The sequence below is a fragment of the Lacerta agilis genome, chromosome 6 (assembly GCF_009819535.1).
Source record: "Lacerta agilis isolate rLacAgi1 chromosome 6, rLacAgi1.pri, whole genome shotgun sequence".
Lineage (NCBI taxonomy): Eukaryota > Metazoa > Chordata > Lepidosauria > Squamata > Lacertidae > Lacerta > Lacerta agilis.
The window spans coordinates 81,555,076-81,572,116 of NC_046317.1; positions in this window are offsets into that span (position 1 = coordinate 81,555,076).

The following is a 17,041-nucleotide window of genomic DNA, read 5'->3' on the forward strand; positions in this document are numbered from 1 at the left end:
TGGAATCGAAAGCAACTGTTCGCAGTTAAGGCAAAATGTTGGCACTCACATCCACCAACTCTATGCCAATTCATTCCCAGTTTATGGACGCTGAGAATTAATGGGACATAAATTTGTCAATGCAAGTATGCCAATTTGGAATCTAGGTTTGAATTTTTTTTAAAAAATGGGAAATGTTTCAATTTGAAATTTATTGTCTTTAAAATTGTCGTTTATGAGTGAACTTAAGTGCCACACTATTACAAATACTCTGTGTAAGCATATCAGCTTTCCAGACTGAATGATGCCCCCCCCCGGCCACCTGCTCAGTTTTAGGGGTTTTCCTGACACCCCCCTCCCCCAGGCAAGCCAACTGAGGGGGAAATGCTCTTTTGCACAAGCAGAAGCCTTTGCACGGGGCTTCCGCTTGATGGGGTTCATTAGGCAAATTCCATCCATGTTTCTAGAAAAAACCAATCCGTGAGCAGAGTTCGAAAAAATGGCAACCAAACTGATCACAGGGCTGAAGAGACTTGAAAGGCGGCAACGTATTGGAGCTTTTCTCACTTAGAGAAAAGGCTGAGAAAGAGGAGGTGACTAAAATTATGCACGATGCAGAGAAAGTGGGTACAATACACAATAACTAAAACTTGGAGCCATCCAGGGAACGTGGAAAGATTCGTCATTAAAATGGTTGGGGTATATTTGGATCCTCTGGCTCAGGCAATGATAGGTCTTGAGAGCGTCTCTGGTTAACTGGGCATACTCAATTCAGGCGGACAATAGAGCATTGTAAACAGGAGCGCACAACTCTGTCCTCCCAACAGCTCCTCACCATACCTCAGTTTCTGCTGCCTGAGGTGGTTGCTGCACCTTGCCTAATGGTAGGGTCAGCCCTGCAGTATGCCAGAACCTCAGGTGCTTTAAGTAGCAGGGTCTGTCCCCCTCCCCTGGGGAAAAACTAGGCTTTATGTCACCTGGGTCAGAGACCCAGTTTCGCACACACCACCATGGGCAGAGGGGGCAGCTGCTCTCCCCAAATCAAGTAACTAAATCAAAACACTGAACTGACCAATTGCGTCGCAGATAGCTTGGTTCTGCCCCCCCCCCAGCATAAAGCCTGCCCCCCTAAAATAAATCCTCCCCCCCACATTTGTGTACATAAACATAGAGGCTGGGAGCCTCAGTGGTGCCCTTCTGTGGCCAGGGCCGTCTTAAGTAAATCCGGCGCCCTGGCGCGAAGATCCCTCCGGGGCCCCTCACGCTCCGCCGGGCAGGGCCAGGCGCAGTGGGCAGCCGGAGGGCACGGAGGGGCGGGTGGGGATGGAGCCCTGGCTGCAGCGCCGATGGGAGGCTCGTTGACAGCCTCCCCACGTCCGCAGCCTGAGAAGAGGTGGGTGAGAGCGGGGCTGCCGGCAGGGCTGGAGGGCGCAGGTGCCCTCCTCAGGCCATGGCGCCTTGCGCCAGTAGCCTCAATGGCTAAGACGTCCCTGGTCCATGGCCCCTGCTATTCCTCACTGACGTGGCCGGCCTGGGCATGAGGCAGGCTGAGGCAGCTGCCTCAAGTGGCGGAAACACAAGACGCGGAGTAGACGGGTGGCGGCAGCAGCTTCTGGCAAGGTAAAGGAAGTTTTGCCAGGGTGGTGCAGCCTCTCCCTGTTTCGCCTCAGGCAGCAGAATGGAATGTGCTGCCCCTGTTCTTTGAGATCCTTCTTCTTGATTAAGGGTCCCTACAAAAGGGACTCTTATCTCAGAGGCAACGTCACATTTTGTTTTCCCTGTGGCGTCATCCCGGGGCCAAAAAATCCAGGTAGTCCCCTCGTAGCTATGGCACTGGGTCCCCCCACCCCAAAAACATCCCCATGACAAGAGACGGAAGCTGGTGTTTTCTTTCTGCATTGGTTCTCCACTTCCCAGGACTACTCATTCTTTCCTTGGAAGCCATGTTGAAAATATACCAAGAACAATGGGAACGGGGATTTGTTGCAGTTTGGGGACAGCTCCCCACAATGGTTTCTTCAGGCTTGTCCTCTGTGACCATTGCCACCAATTATACTGAACTGTACCATTGGTCTATCTCGCTCAGTATTGTCTATACCAGGCATCCCCAAACTCGGCCCTCCAGATGTTTTGGGACTACAACTCCCATCATCCCTAGCTAACAGGACCATTGGTCAGGGATGATGGGAGTTGTAGTCTCAAAACATCTGGAGGGCCGAGTTTGGGGATGCCTGGTCTAGACACTGACTGGTCTTAGATCTGTAGGGGCAAATTGAACCCACGACCTTCTGTGTTCAAAGCAGGTGCTGTTCCTCTGAGCTACAGCATACTGCTCTATTGTATGCAACCCCCCCCCTGTACCCTGTCCTTCCCCCCTCCCTGCCCTTCATCCTTGGCTTTGACCCGACACATCACCTCTCAGCTGTGCTTGCAGTTTAGAGCAATTGGCTGCCCAGAGAGCCCGAGGCCAGAACCTGAGAGCAATCATGTTCTGAGCTAAATCCAAACCATATTAATTCATATACCACCAGCACATGTCTTCACACTTACAGTATAGGGCTGGGTCATAAATAAGTCACCGTGTTAACAAGACACATTTGCTCACGTTTCTTTTTTTTTTTTTTTATAAGAATTTATTGGCATTTTTCTATAACAACATATACCCACACCCACACCTACAATTAAACAAATGCAAAACACATAGAACAAATACAAACAATGTCAAGTTTTCTTATTGCATCTTTCTAGAAAAAAAAAAAATTCTATTTCCATATCTTGACTGTTGACTTCCCCTGCCTTTTCACCTTCGAGTTTATATCCTAAATCTATTTTATAACCATTTCTCCTAAAAAAGAAAAAAGAAATTAAATTCAGTTGTATAATTACAGTCAATTATATCTTCAACATTTTACTAAAAATACATCTCTACATCTTGATCTCAATCCTCTTATTCCATAAACTTAATCCACTTAAATTTACTTTACTTATACTCCACCTCACTGATCTTCACAGCTCATTCGATCAAATCTATCTCTTCTATCCTTAAGATTGCTGCTGATAACATGATAACTAGAAATATCTCCTTTCATGTTCAAATAAAAAATATAACAGAAAATTGTTGACAGTATTCACCCTCCAATTTCAGTTTACCATATCAGGCCACCTTAAGTTTTACTTATTGCTTCACCCCACACCCCCTCTGTCCATTATTCTTCTCCTGGTGGTTTCAACACTAAACTTCCATGTAGCTTCCCTCTCCAAACGTCCACAGATCCAGGCACAGTCCAAACCTCTCCTTGCCACGAGTTCAGAGGTATCCATCTCATCATCTCTCAGCTTCTTCGGTTCTTTGTGACATTCCTTTTCTTCTTGTAAATACCTTAATTCTCTGTCCCTGGCCCCCGAGCTCACACCTCGGGGACTGGATATAAAAAATCTTGACGTCGCCTTGGGGCTGCCACCCCCAGAAAGCGAATTTCTTCTCCGAAGTAGCTCACTCATCAATCCTCTCAGCTCCTTGGCAAGGCATTCTTCCAAAGTGTCAAAAGTTTTGAAAGCCTCCTCTGTGGGCAATTGGTTCCATTTCAGACCCCCACACAAGACTTTGACTTTTCTACAAAGCAGTTCCACCTTCAAGGCAGTGAGTCTCTGTTCATCCGTTAGTCCAGAGTTCAATACTAGTTCAAGGACGAAGCCCAACATACTGGCAGAGGAGGAGGAAGTGGGTGTCATATTTCTACTCCCCTCTTTGTTCGTCGCCATTTTCCTGAGCTGGAGCGCAAATACCGCAACTTTAAATGGAGATATTTTCCTCTAATTAGCTTCCCGAAAGAAAAATTTGCCAGTCTCATGTGTCAATTTTAAATACATTATAGCCAGTTCTGTAGCAGTAATCACTCAGATTGGTTAGATTCTTGAGCTCGAAGGGAGGGAGGCAGGCTGCCCTTCTCCTTCCCCCCGGATCGTCCCAAAAGCACGATTTCACTCAAATTCTTTACTCACGACCACCGGGTTCCTTTAGCTCCATTCTTCACAGGTAGAACTTAGACGCTCACCGCGGGCTCTGTCGCCGCATTTGCATCCCGGTTGGGGCATGTCCCCGAAGCCCGGCTCCGGTTGTCCCTTCACCCCCACTCCCCCTTTACAGGGGGAGCGAGGGAAGGGTTCGGAGCCTCCGCGGGCGCTGCCGGGGAGCCCAGGGTGCGGGACGCTCTTCCCGCACCCCAACCGGAGCCCCGCTTTGCGGTAGCGGGGCTCCTGACCCCCGGGATGGACAGGGCGCTTCGGACCCGAAGCAGCCCTCGACCACCCGGCGATTGCGTCGCCGCCGGAAGTCCCTCCACATTTGCTCACGTTTCATCGGAAACCATTAAACGGTGACCTACTTACGCTAACCTTGCCATTAACCACCGAGGAGGCCTCTCCGTCTTCTGTGCGGGCCCTTGTTGCTATTACGCGTGAAACAGGTCCGGGTCACGCTACAGGCCCCTCTCTTTCTCCTAAATCAGTGGCAACCCAGAGGTTCCAGCAGGAGCATTTCCCAGTCTTATTTGGAGATTGAACCCAGATGCACTTCCACTGAGATATAGCCTCCCTCCTGCTTCATCAACCTCTGCAGAGGAAAAATACAATAACAGGAGCACAGCTATGTTTGAGAGGAGCTCGTGCTCCACCCTGGTCACCCCACCAATGTTACTATGCTTCCTTTTGAGCCAGTTTGGTGTAGTGGTTAAGAGCGGCAGACTCATAATCTGGTGAACCGGGTTCGTGTCTCCGCTCCTCCACATGCAGCTGCTGGGTGACCTTGGGCTAGTCACACTTCTCTGAAGTCTCTCGGCCCCACTCACCTCACAGACTGTTTGTTGAGGGGGAGGAAGGGAAAGGAGAATGTTAGCCACTTTGAGACTCCTTCGGGTAGTGAAAAGCGGGATATCAAATCCAAACTCTTCTTCTTCTTCTTCTTCTTCTTCTTCTTCTTCTTCTTCTTCTTCTTCTTTTGCCCATGGCCAGGGCCGGATTTAGGTTTGATGAGGCCCTAAGTTACTGAAGGTAATGGGGCCCTTTATATGTCCAGCTGTCCTTTGTCAACAACAAATTGTCACTGTTTTTTGTATTGAAGATATGCTGTATGGTAATGTATGGACCTAGTAGGTATCTAAAGCCATTTGCCACTGTTGCTGTATGTAGGTTTTGTTTTATTTGTTTATTTATCCCCTATTTTGGAAATGTACATCCAGGTTTTTTTCTTCCTTTAATTTTTTTGGGGGGCCCCAAGAAAGTGGGACGCTAAGCTATAGCTTGTTTCGTTTATACGTAAATCCGGCACTGCCCATGGCTGCCTTACACCTTCTTCGCCTGCCCCACTTTCTACCCGTCCCACATTGCCCTGATCCCTCAATTTTCAGGTGGCAGCAGGGAAGCGTTGGTTTAGCTCCTTTTCCTTTTCTTTTAAGGACCACATTTCTTCCGCATGAACCAACCTGGACCCAGCATTCGCCATCTGAGGCCCTTCTCTGTGATCTTCCACCAAGGGAGATGCAGAGGGTGACAAGATCCGAATGGGTCTTTTTAGTGGTGGCTCCTCACTTCTGGAATGCTGTCAACAGGGAGGCATGTCTGGAACCATCTATCTATTTTTAGGCACAAGACAAATTAAAGAATCTATGCTTCTTTTTACCCAGATTTTTGGCCCTTAATTCTTTTAGTGGTTTGTGTTGTGTTACCTTTATATGTGTTTGTGCGTTATGAATGTGGTTTTAGGTCTTCATTTTGTGTTGATTTTTTAAATATTGGTTTTAATGTTTGTATCATTATTGTAAGTCATACGGCATCTACACCAGCGCATTACAATTGCTGCAACAAGCAGAAAAACCATTAAGTGGTCAGGCGAGACCCTCAGCAATTTTCAACTGGTCTGTGGGCAGAGGGAGAGGTTGGAGAATCTCTGGTTTAGGTAAGAAATCTTGACAATAAGTGATTTCAGATAGCTGGTCTGTTAAAAAACGCTTCTTGACTAATTTTGCTACGTTTGGACTTGGGAAGATGATGAAATATTTCAAGAAGGGGCTGTTTTATGACATCAAAGAAAGATAAACACACATTTCCTGTGCTTCTGTCAGGTGTGGTGGGACAGTCATTGGGTAGCAGATACTGGCAGGCAGCAATCTCAGACAGCTCACTCGTCCAAACACAGAACAGTTGGACAGACTGGTGGTGTGAAAGTGCCATATTTCAGAATCTGCTGCACCTCTGTGCTTTCCCTCCATTTTCTTGCCTAGAGTGGAAGAGGCAGGTGTTAAATGTAAAGGTAAAGGGACCCCTGACCAACTCTGGGGTTGCGGCGCTCATCTTGCTTTACTGGCCGAGGGAGCCGGCGTTTGTCCGCAGACAGCTTCCGGGTCATGTGGCCAGCATGTATACATTTATTTATCAGGGTTTATATACCACTTAATCTACAGAGCCTAGGGTTTGCCGATCAGAAGGTCAGCGGTTCGAATCTGTGTGACGGGGTGAGCTCCTGTTGTTCGGTTCCAACTCCTGCCCACCTAGCAGTTCGAAAGCACGTCAAGTGCAAGTAGATAAATAGGTACCACTCCGGTGGGAAGGTAAACGGCGTTTCCATGCACTGCTCCGGTTCACCAGAAGCGACTTTGTCGTGCTGGCCACATGACCCGGAAGCTGTCTGTGGACAAATGCTGGCTCCCTTGGCATATAGAGCAAGATGAGCGCACAACCCCAGAATCGTCCACAACTGGACCTAATGGCCATCTCTAATCCATCTACATAAAGCAATACAAAGTAGCAATACAAAATACAATGCAATGGACAATAAGCCAGCACCAGAAGTTCTTAAGACAGGTCCAGCAAACCTAAGTACGGCCCTCCATTAAAAATCAAAGTGAGGCACTAAAGTTTTAAGAGCCTTTTAAAAGGATCTAAGAGACAGTGCCAGCATCATCTCTGTTGGAAGCAAGAGCCTCAGGGTCACCACAAAGGTCCAATTTTGCATGTCTGCCAACCCGATAATTTTCACAGGGAGGAACCGAAAGAGGCCATCTGACATTGACCTTAGGGCACAAGGAAAGTGGTATGGGGTCAGATGGTCCTTTAGGTAACTTAGACTTCAGCTGTTTAACTGGAAAATAACCAGCACGTTGAATTGGGCCCAGAAACACACAGGCAAGTGGTGCAGACAATACAAGATTGGAGTAATGTGCTCAGACTTTCTGGCATTCACCAATAGCTAGGCAGCAGCGTTCTATTACAGTGCAGTTTCTGAACAGTCTTCAAGGGTAGCCCCATGTGTTGCACATTACAGTATTCCAAGGTTCACCAACATTTTTAGGTCCATGGGCATATATGGATTTTGGGAGGAATGCCATGCACACTGCCCCTTCTGGCCATTTCCCCTCCCCCCCCAATTAACCACCTCCCCTTCCTAAGAGACAGGAAGAGAGGAAGTGTGTCTGCAGACTTTGGTTTTCCAAGGGTTCTGGGTAAAAGCCAGATGCAGTAGAATTCAACTGAGCTTTGAGGAGCCCATAGAGGTTGAGGGAATACGAAAAGAGTGTCACTTTTCTCAACTTCCTCCTTCAGTCCTATCTAGTTCTCCAGAGAGAGAAAAGTAACCAATTTCACCCATCTAATGACCAGTAAGTGGTAAGGAGTGCTGACCCCTGTACTATTTCATCACACGGGTAGCAATCTCTCACTAAATACGGTTGTCAACTGAAAGCGGATGCCTTCTTCCCCTGCCGCCGTGTCTACAAAATTCAGGGTTTTAATTCTATCTCCGTTTAAAGTGGAACTGCCAGATCTAGGCTTTAGATCCACCGACACATCTGCACCACAAATTAAGAATGAATATTTAAAAAGCCACTCTAGATGCTTCCTGTGAAACCATAAAGGCCATCAGAGGATCGTGAATGATTCATTACTATCCTTGTCATATTTCTAATCTCTTGCCCTCCAAATACACAACTGCAGTCATGCCAGTAACCCTGTCTTAAGTACACAGGTTTTTTTTCCTACTCCTCTTGGAGTCAAAAGTCTGTCTTGTATTGCACTGTTAAAAAAACCTTAGTTCCCCCTATGCACCACAACAGGAAAAAATTCTCTGTGTCTTATTCTAAAACATATTGAACTTAGCCCCCCAGTTATGTGTGGAGAAGGGTTTGTGTACACAGTGAGGTTTCTGGCTTTTTGTTTCTGTTACTGTTGGTGCTGCTTGTTTTGTTGTTGTTGTTGTTCAGTTGTGTCCGACTCTTCGTGACCCCATGGACCAGAGCACCCCAGGAACCCCTATCCTCCACTGCCTCCCACAATTTGGCCAAACTCATGCCAGTCGCTTCGAGAACACTGTCCAACCATCTCATCCTCTGTCGCCCCCTTCTCCTTGTGCCCTCCTTCTTTCCCAACATTGGGGTCTTTTCTAGGGAGTCTTCTCTTCTCATGAGGTGGCCAAAGTACTGGAGCCTCAACTTCAGGATCTGCCCTTCCAGTGAGCACTCAGGGCTGATTTCTTTAAGGATGGCTAAGTTTGATCTTTTTGCAGTCCATGGGACTCTCAAGAGTCTCCTCCAAGTTTCAGGAGCAGCTTATGCTGGCGTGTGGAGCTGCTCTTAGAAGGGGCAGGGAGAGATTCCCTCCCCCTCAACAAAAAAGGTGCTATTAGATATTGAGTCCACAGTGCATCACTCTGGCTTCTGTTCTGATCCGATGCCCTAGGTCTCGTTATTTTAAACACAGGAACAAGCATTTCAAAAAACAGTGCTAACCTTTCCACAACAAAAACAGAAGATTTTGAGCTATTTTTAAGGAAATTCGCCAAAAAAATAAATCAGCACTTCAGACATGGGTTGCCGTACATCTACGTTTTTCCGGACATTTTTGCGATTTTCAGAAATTCCACAGGGTTGCTATTTCTGACAGATATGTCCAGGGGAAACCCGGAAATACAGCAGCCCTATCTAATCTCCCAGCGGTACCTGTAGTGCAATGCACGGATGGATTTTGTGCAAACAGTGAAGTCTCTGGAAGCGATTGGGTAAGCTGCTTTGGTGTCAGAGTTGGGCAGAGGAAACAGAAGAGTCTTTAATTGTGGCAGAACAGCTTAAACTCTAGGGAGAATCATATAATTGTAGTTAGAAGGGATCCCTGAGGGTCATCTAGTCAACCCCCCTGCAATGCAGGAAAGAGAGTAGAACAGGGGTCCCCAGGCGCAGGGCCAGATGCGACCCAATCGCCTTCTAAATCCGGCCTGCGGACGGTCCGGGAATCAGCGTGTTTTTACATGAGTAGAATGTGTCCTTTTATTTAAATTGCATCTCTGGGTTATTTGTGGGGCATAGGAATTCGTTCATTTTTCCCCCCAAAATATAGTCCGGCCCCCCACAAGGTCTGAGGGACAGTGGACCGGCCCCCTGCTGAAAAGGTTTGCTGACCCCTGGAGTAGGAGAAGCCTGAGGAGTGGGACCCTAGAAAAGGGGAAATGGAAGAGGGACTAATCTAAGAGCATTTAGGTGGAGGTCAGAAAGAAAGGCAAACTGGGAGAGACAAATTGTCTGATTATGGTGCTGAGGGGAGTGTGGCTCAAACCAGAACTCTGGATCTTCCACCAGCCAGTCAGATAAAGCCCTAGAGGGCAAGGGTGACATCAAGGCTGCAGTGCTGGCCTGAGTGCTGTCAGTCAGATTACTGTCCATGTTGGCTGCTTGGAGTTGTAGTCCCAACACCAGCTGGAGAGCTGTACTTTTCCCCACATCCCTGCTATAAACCCTGTTCTTCCTAGTTTGGTCTGGCAGCCTGAACCGCTTTTCCTCATTAACTGCAGCTTGCCTTTATCTGGCTGGAAGTGTGGGGGTGGGATTTAGCTTGCATTGAAAGCTGATCAGATAGGAGGTGATGGAGAAGACCGCCCTGCTACCACAATGGAGACTGCCCTTGGCAGATCCAAGGTTTTTGTCTCCTAATGATCCTCGGCACCCTTAAACTACAGTTCCCAGGATTCTTTGGGGTGGTGGTGGTGGGGACCACGGCTGCTTAAAATGGCGTGATAGTGCTTCAAATGCACAGGGCAGATGGGACTTTAGCGGCTCAGCTCAGTGGCAGGGCATCCGCTTTGCCTGCAGAAGGCCCAAGTTTCAAATCCTGTCATCTCCTGGTAGGACTGGGAGAGACCCCCTGCCTGAAATTCTGGAGAGTGGCTGCCAGTCAGTGTTGACAATACTAAGCTAGATGAAGCATTGGTCTCCGTGTTGGTATAAGGCAGCTTCTTAAGGAGGTGGGAAAGATGGGAGACCCTGGAAAGCTGCTGTCCGTGCAGACAGTGCTGCGGTAGGTGGACAAATAACCCGACTGCATCATATTAAAGAGGTGCAGCTGCAGAGAGGGTGAACGTGCATCTATGGAAAGCCTTCTTGTCCCAACCTTGCAGCACTCTCAGAAAATGAAAAACGGTGGCACTTCTGAGTCACTCCCATTTGCTAACATATTAAAATACACGCCGCTACAGCTATTTTCAACAGGGATCCATTATCGCTGTAGGTAGGCTGCTCTTCCCCCCTTCAGCTGTGAAATTCTCTTTGTAAAAGAGGAGAGAGGAAAACAAGGTCCCAAATTGGCAACAGGTACTTGTCGCACACACCTTTGCCTCCTGCTTTAATTAACAGCCTCGGCTTTGCAAGCCAAGCGCCAAAGAGAAAGGGTGGCGGGGGGGGGGAACTGCGGGGCTCGCTTCTCTTTGCAATTGTCTGGGGCAGCTTTTCAGAGGGCAGCTCACGGAGCACCGCGCTCCTCCTACTCCTCTGGGAGTTATTAATTTAAGCGCAGGAAAGGTGCGAGAGTTAAGTTCAGCTTGCACGGCTGCAAACGGCCTCCTGCAACTCCTCGTTGTTTTTTGCATCGGCCCTAGATTTGCAGCCCGAGGGGCTATTCGGAGTTCACGCTGCTCTCGAGGGGGTAGCAAAGACACACATCCCGCCCCAAACAAAAGCAAGCCGACTCCAAACAAAACAGCCTTATCTTTGGGTGCTTAGCGCGCAGTTTCCTGCTGTCTCCTCCTAAATACCTGGAGAGGAAATAGCGCAAGGTAAACAGTGAGATGGCTCCACTTTGCACCATATAATTAGGGCTCTCTCCGTATCCAAGGGGGGGGGGGGTGGCGGCGGCGGCGGCGGCGAGGGGAGAAGGAGGAAGCGGACCACAATGTCGTCTGTCACTTTAAGGCGTCTCCAGAGACGGCGCAGCGGTGGATTCCAGACGTGGTTCAGATATCGCAGACGGGGCTTTTCCGTCTGGACATGCAAATAACACCTTCTCTGCCCGCCCCCGGGGGCCCCCCTCCGCCAATCGAAAGTTCAGATCTTTCAGGTGGAAGGTTCTCTCCCCCGCACCGCTCCCCCCCCCCTACTGCACGAGCAGCAAAGGGAACTAATCAGCACCGCCGGAGAATGGAAGGACTCAGCTGTCTGGATGCGGGGATTTTGCAAGCCACGTGGTCGAGGAGGGAGACGGGAGGGGGGGGGCGTCTATAGAGGCAGACACAATTCATTACCCAGGCAATCAGAACGGTTGTAAAAAAAAGGGGGGGAAGGGGGGGGTCTGCTAACCTCAGGTTGACCCGATGCTATCACAAAGGAACAAACAGCTTCCCGGTCTCTCTCTCTCTCTCTCTCTCTCTCTCTCTCTCTCTCTCTCTCTCTCTCTCTCTCTCTCTCTTTTTTTCCCTGCCCCCCGACAGCCAGGCACGTTAAAGGGCCAGGCCGCAGCGCTTTGCTTTTACGTGCATGCAGAAGCTGCATTCTCGCTTTTGTTTGCTCTGCAAGAGAGTGAGGGGGGGGGGCGGCGGCAATGATTTCCCCCCAAAGCTACGACTGTTTCCCAGCTGGCGCGTGAATTTCAGCGCACGGGTGGATCTTCTTGCCTTCCCTTTATTCAATTCGAAAGGGAACACCGTTGACCTTCTTTAAATACGTCGATCACTTTTCTCTCTTAAGGTGCACCACCAGCTACAAAAGAAGTCAGGGCTGCTGCGCCTTTTAATGGTCTGTGTAGCAGGGGGGGCCTTTGCAGCAGGTGTCGTTTGCATGGCAAGCTAGACCTGGCGGAATCCCCCCTTCTGCAGAACTAACTGCTCAAGGTTCAGGAGCATTGCTTTCTTTTTGCATTTGGCCACGTTGTCCCCCCCCCCCTCTCTCTCGTGTGTCAGAGTAAATCACAAACATACACACCCCAATAGTGTGGGTGACGCCAGGGATACAATTACACCAGTCCACCTACCATACTGATGCTCCCCATCTAAGGGTCCTCCCCATTCAAAATGTATGATATTTCCATTTTATGTATACATTTGAAAAAAATATTTCACCCTGCCTTTCATCTCATAGGTTTCCTTGTGAGATGCAAGGCGTTTGTTTTAACATAAGAGCCTGCAGCAGGAACAGGCCAATAGCCCCCTCTAGCCCAGCATCCTGTTCTCACCATAGACAACCAGAAGATTCCTCTCCTGTGAAAGCTCAAGCTCACTTTGCCCTCTGTGCTCTGATGTTGGAGGCAGAGCATAGCCTATTCCCCCATAAATTTGCCTCATCCCAAATTGATGGCTGTTGCTGCCTCCTGTGGGAGTCTAGTTTAACTAAATTTCCCCCTCTCTCTCCTCTGTCTTGAATCCTCTTCAAAATTCAGCTTCGTCGGATATCCTCAAGTTCTTCCAATGCATTGTGTGTGTGACCCCCCCCCCCCTTGTTGAAAAGAGGAGGTGATGTGATATGAAAGGGAAGGGACTGTTACTGCTGAAGCATTTGCTCTGCAGGCAGAAGGGCGTAGATTCAATCTCTGGCATCTCCAGTGAGAAGAATCAGGTAGCTGGAGATGGTGGGGACGGGACCCTGCTGGAGACCCTGGAGAGCTGCTCTTCTGGTCAGGGACAAAGTTAGACGGACAATTGGGTTACATGGACTCTCCTTGGAGGTTTTTAAGCAGAGGTTGGATGGCCATCTGTCATGGATGCTTTAGGTGAGATTACTGTATTGCAGGGGGTTGGATTAGAAGACCCTTGGGGTCCCTAGCAACTCTACAATTTTAGTGTTATAAGAATTTTAAGGTCATATATATATATATATATATATATATATATATATATACACACATAACTGTATATATAAACCACATGTCTGAAACCCCACAGATTAGGTCCTGAACAAATTGACCTCAAATATTTCTCTGCAAGGTCAAAGTGGGAAACCTCCCCAGTGTCTCTTTCCTCACAAATCCTGTCTTAAGGGCACATTCAAGATATGAACAGGGTGTGAGCCTGTGACCTGTGACCTAGATTCAGGAATTAAGTAGTTATAATAACTGGCCCCACGTGGGGTATATCTTTATTTCATTGGCATTCTTCCTTGTATGTGGAAGTGCCAGGGATGGAACCGGGGACCCTGTACAGGCGAAGCAGCTTCTCTGCCACTGAGCAACATCCCTTCCCTTGGATCCACCACGCCCGGCTCACAGTGATAGTCACTGCTCCACTACCACCACCCCTCTCCATCTTCACTTAAGCCTGACACCAACAGACTGGCGGGTGATATTGAAATCCACCAAGTGGAAGATTGGGTGGACTGGAGTTGACGAGAGAAGACGGCTAAGCCAAAATTGCCTTGGAGTGTCATCTGAACCCAGGATCCTCTGCTGCTTAAACATGACCTATAGCCACAGGACAAACCTTGGCTGCAGAGCATGGTTAAGACCTGAACTGTGTCCCTGGGTTATGGACGACAGGCTGCACCAAGCTGTGGCTTAGCTGCCACCAGGGGCCAGCCCAGGATGTTTTGCTGCTGGAGGGAAAACAGGGAAATGCCGCCACCATCCTCCATTGCGTGCCCATGCATCTGCTGCATGTGCATTTGCCACCCAGTGGTGGTGGTGGTGGGTACACAGTGGTGGGCAAATGCACAGCAGACAAGGAGGAGGCGTCCGACAAGCACAGGAAGTGGCGAGCAGCGCATTCCTCAGACGCTGGATCTGCTGCCCCTCCCAGATGTCCGGAGCCTGCTGCCCTGAGGCCGCTGCCTCACATGGCTGCATGGAGTTGGCCAGCCCTGGCTGCCACGCTGGCCTAAGAAGCCTGAGGAAGGAGCAAAGCAGCTGAAATCTCATTGGAGGCCAGTGTGTTGTGCTAAGCCTTCATTTGGTTTGGTGTGACATGTGAACACAGCCATTCTCTGATGCCCACCTTCCCATCTTTCTTTTTTTATTTTACAAGTGTAAAGTATTCGGCCCTCCAGATTTTTTGAGACGACAGTTCCCATTATCCCTCACCACTGGTCCTGCTAGCTAGGGATCATGGGAGTTGGAGCCCCAAAACATCTGGAGGGACGAGTTTGAGGAAGCCTGAGTTATAACAATACCAAATACATATCCATTTAAAGAGATTTCTCTGAATTTCAGGACTTCCCACCATCCCCTTCCTGGGTCCTATTGTCAACATTTTCAACTGCATATTATTTCATAATCTATATTTTGTATCTGTCCATAGTGTTTGTTACATTACAAGTGTTATTAGAATCCTGCTAATGTTTTCATCCTGCTTACGGTGGTCTCCTAAATAAATAATAATTTTTTTCCCCATTCTTCCTTACAGTTTTTGTCTTCTTGGGTTCCTGAGCTTTCTGGTGTAGTCCCAACAGCTTGGTTTGCTATTCCTCTTTGGTAGGGACTCTTCCTTCTTTCCCATCTCGGGATTAGTAGCATCTGTGCGGCTGTTGTCTCATACATAAAAAGTCTTTTCTGTTCCTTTGGGATGTCTGGTACCAACAATTCCTAATAAAAAGGCTTCTGTTTTGTTTTGTTTTTACAAAAGTTATTTTAAACATCTTTTTCAATTCATTATATATCATTTCCCAGAAGACTTTTATTACCTTACACGACCACCACATATGATAAAGGGTACTTTCTTTTTCTTTACATTTCCAGCAGGTATTTGTACTTGTTGTATACATTTTATACCTTTCCCAATCTGAAAGCTGAATATTATGCCCCAATCCCTCACCCAGTGGCCACCTCCCCATCTTTTCTGTTGCTTCCCCCTCGTCCTTTAAATTATCTAGCCTTCCTTCCTTCCCCCTTGCTTGCACCTGTACATTTCCTGCCAGAGTGTGCCATGTGTATTGGATGCAAAGGCTTGCCCTGGCAACCTTGTCTGCTGTTCTTTGGTATGCACTTTCTAATATTTAAATCCAATATTTAAATATTTTTCTACGAAGAGAAGTAGAATTAGCAGCATATGATTCCCTCACTAAACATCAGGCCAAGCTGCTGCCATAAATCTTTCATCCTGCTGGTTTTGGGAGACAGGGAAAAAAGCCTAATATTTCATTGGGAACATTTGGTTAATGTGCTTTGCCATTTTCTCAGAAACATCCAGAGATAAATAACTTGTCTTTAATTTTTACTGGTTGTGTAGGATGAAATGACCGAAATGTCAAGCTTGGGGGAGTGGGGAACAAGCATTGCATTGTATATAAGCATATGTACCGTATTAAAACTACAAATAGCTCTGCTGAATCAAAGTGGTTTTCAGGATATCAGCAAATCCTTATTGTAAATAATGCAGTTCTCATCATTCCAAAACAGGTGCTTTTAGGATGTAATAAAAGAGGCAATGTCTTATGGACTTGAACTAAATATAGGTAATTTACCGGCAACCTCAGGCTGGATTGTGGGGATGCTACAGCAAGGATAAAAGTCATCTTTTTAGAGAGGACAGTATCATAGAGTAGAGGGGACCACCTTGCATGGTGGAGCCGGAGGGCAAGGAGTTGCAGCAAAGAGCTGTGGGTGCCAATTCCATCTGGGGTGCCCTGCCACACAATAATTTAATCTGCCGCTCTCTTGGGTTGGTGGGTGGAAAACACTGTCCCATCACCAATGTGGAAGTACGACTCTTCAGATCCTGAAGTTGAGGCTCCAGGACTTTGGCCACCTCATGAGAAGTGAAGACTTCTAGAAAAAACCCTGATGTTGGGAAAGATTGATGGCACAAGGAGAAGGGGACGGACAGAGGATGAGATGGTTGGACAGTGTTCTCGAAGCTACTAACATGAGTTTGGCCAAACTGCGGGAGGCAGTGAAGGATAGGCGTGCCTGGCGTGCTCTGGTCCATGGGGTCACAAAGAGTCGGACACGACTGAACAACTGAACAACAACAAAGACTCTACTGTACTGTCAGTCTGGGGAACGTCTGTATGTGGAATTGGGGTGCAGCAGGTGGAGAGCACTGCCTTTTCTCGGGCAGCAAAATATCTTGAGCATTTTCAAATCTTTTCAAAGTCACATTGCAATAAACTTTTGGAATCAAGGACTTGGGTTGAAGGCCCCACCCCACCATTTCTTAGAACTTCTTCTTTTCTTTTCTTTCTGGCTTTTGTTTTGTTTAAATCATCTTCAAATAACAAGTGATTGTTTTTCAAGGATGAGGAGAGCTCACCGAGTGGAGGGGGATAGTGACTTCGTTTCAGAAGGTACACATTCATCTGGTTTTCAAAATAAAAAATAAAAAAATATAGCATTGTCTGAGGCCAGAAGGCTTTACTTCTGGAAATCTCTTTTTGTATATTTGATACAGCTAATACATTGCCAATGTTTCCAAGGAAACGAATATGTTCCTACACTCTCTCAGAGCCAATGTTAAAACAATTCAGAACTTAATCCCGAGTTCTGTTTTTTTTGGGGGGGGGGAGGGGAGATTTCAGAATACATGTAATTAACATAACAATCCTGACAATTTATTTATTGTTTGTTTATAAACACATGCTAGAATTGCACCTAGCAGTTCGAAAGCACGTCAAGTGCAAGTAGATAAATAGGGACCGCTCCGGCGGGAAGGTAAACGGCGTTTCCGTGTGCTGCTCTGGTTCGCCAGAAGCGCCTTAGTCATGCTGGCCACATGACCCGGAAGCTGTCTGTGGACAAACGCCGGCTCCCTCGGCCTATAGAGCGAGATGAGCACCGCAACCCCAGAGTCGGACACGACTGGACCTAATGGTCAGGGGCACCTTTACCTTTA